This window comes from Montipora foliosa, chromosome 11, assembly GCF_036669935.1.
Source record: "Montipora foliosa isolate CH-2021 chromosome 11, ASM3666993v2, whole genome shotgun sequence".
Lineage (NCBI taxonomy): Eukaryota > Metazoa > Cnidaria > Anthozoa > Scleractinia > Acroporidae > Montipora > Montipora foliosa.
In genome coordinates, this window is record NC_090879.1 from 48,727,857 (window position 1) to 48,730,356 (window position 2,500).

The 2,500-nt window shown below is 39.4% G+C and overlaps 1 protein-coding gene across 2 annotated transcripts in view; it reads left to right on the plus strand.

Annotated features, from left to right (window-relative positions):
• The window catches only part of LOC137976541 (carboxypeptidase N subunit 2-like), a 47,174-nt gene that overhangs the window by 40,369 nt on the left and 4,305 nt on the right, over positions 1-2,500 (plus strand). The window lies entirely within an intron of this gene.

Below are 2,500 nucleotides of genomic sequence, written 5' to 3' on the forward strand. Positions count from 1 at the left end.
AGAATAGTCTGACTTACTTACACAGCGACTTACACAGCTGATTTAATCAAAGTGTCAATAGTAATAAATAAATCTTTTCGGGTCTAAAATTAAGGCGCATTTGGACCTAAGCCTTCTAAGATTAATATGTCATATTATTGCTGTTGTTTCTTGTTTGCAAGCACGGAATTAAAATAGGAAGGGTTTTTTGCCGCTAATAGCAAATCTTTTGTTTTACGCTGGAAAAGGTTTTTGTGACATTTTTCGTTCAAATGAACTCCCAAAAATTAAGCTTTTTATCGACCTTTAAGTGGAGTATTTTTTGTAATTTAATACGATTCTCTGTCCAAAATTTGCATAAGAAGCTTGAAATAAACATTGCCACTCGCCACAGGAAATGTAGTCGCTGACTTACCTCTTCGTCGAGTTCTCGTTAATATTTTATAAATTGTGCTGCTATGTACAACACTGAATCCAAACGGCAAATTTTCTGGTAACTTTTTCGAGGTTTTTACCGTGTAGCATGAAAATTTTTGCGGGACTTTTATTTTGCGGATTGGCGATTTTTTGAGGTTTGCGGGAACAAATTTTTACGGCGCGAACTCGGACTGAAATTTTCGCCGGGAACTAATTTTTCGGTTTTCTTTTCAAGCAGCAAGACTATTTTCAACTTCTATTACTTTTTGGTAAAAAAACCTCTCAATCATCAAGAACGTGGAAAAAGTGTGGCATCCGGAAGGCCTTAGAAAATGGTTAACGTGAACTTTTGATTGACTGCTTTGAGTTCGTTTCTTATGCCTCAGAGACTGGAAAAGTATTGTCTTTTGTTTGATAATGGTGCACTCAAGCCGCATACACATCAAGAATATACTCGATATTAAAACACGCGTGACACTGTGGTGGACTGAAATCCAGCTATGTGGTCCAATTACGAGAAAATAAAATGAATCCATCACGATTAATTCACTAGGCAAATGCAAGCCTCTGACCATCAAGAACAAAGCGTTGGGCTAAAATTGAACGGTTTAAAGCGTTGGTCGAGAAGACATGAAGTTTGTCAGGCGGACATGGAACGACAGACTCAACCGGAAGCCTGGGTTTCCTGCGTGAGAATGGAAGGAGAATTAAAACAATAGCATGCGTTTATGAAATAATTACTGTTCCTTACCGCAAAAACAACAGCGCAATTGTTATTCACAAGAGAATCTGACACTTGGCACGCGAATTGCTATCATATATTTACCTGCACAGCAAAGAATCATGGATTTCTTCCCGGTTTTTGTATAGTCCATACACCTTATTCCAAAATGGCCGTCATTTAAATATTCTTTTGTTTGTATTCAAATTAGCCCTTGATGCCTGGTTCTTGAGCTGAAAATTCAAAAGAATATTTTGCTTGAACGAGGTCTAATTTGAATTAAAACGAAAGAATATCTAAACTCTACTTCCGACAGCACATTTGAAAACATAACCCTCCCCTTTGGACAAAAAATGATTTAATAATAATAAAAATAAAAATAATAATAATAATAATAATAATAATAATAATAATAATAATAATAATAATTTGTACATGTAGTGCATTATTATTATGATTTATTATTTATTTATTATGATTTATTATGATTTATTATTTGAGAGCACACTGCCCGGGGGTTAAACAAGCATGGCTCGCGGATGATTCGGCAGGCGGTGGAGTAATCACATCGCTTTACGATTGGTACAAGCTGTTGAGTCAGGAAGGAGAGAAGTTCGGTTACCTTGTGAATGGGTCAAAGAGTTGGCTTATAGTAAAGTCAGAGGAAGCTGCCGCAGAAGCAGCGAGAGTATTCGGTGATGAAGTTAATATCACTATTGAGGGTCAACGTCATCTAGGAGCGGTCATTGGATCACAAGAATACAAGGATATGTATTGTAAGGAGAAAGTGCGTGCATGGAAAGGGGAACTTGAAACACTATCAGAAATTGCTAAGAATCAGCCCCACGCAGCGTATATCGCTTTTACGAAGGGGTTCAAGTCCAAGTTTACTTATTTTCTTCGCACAATTGAGTCATTTGAGGACTATATCGACCCAGTCCAGGAGGTAATCGACGATCTACTACTTCCAACATTCTTTGGCCAGACAGAGCCCCTTCCCGACGAAGTGCGCCAACTCGCTACCTTGACAACGGTCCAAGGGGGACTAGGCGTGCCGGATCTGAGATCGGAAGCACCACAACAGTTTACCGCATCAGCATCAATCACAGCCGCACATGTAGACTCCATAACAACTCAGAGTACCATCATGATAACAGGCGAAAATTCCGTAGAGGAGCTGAAACGTCACCACCAGGCGCTAAAGGCCGAAAGGGAAAAGGCAAAAATGGAGACGATTGACTCCACCCTCTCCCCTGATCTTCTTCGATTGGCCAATCAAGCAAGAGACAAAGGGGCCAGCTCTTGGCTTAACGCGATCCCCCTCAAAGATCAAAGTCTAGCTCTTAACAAGCAAGAATTCAGAGACTCTCTGCGGCTACGTTA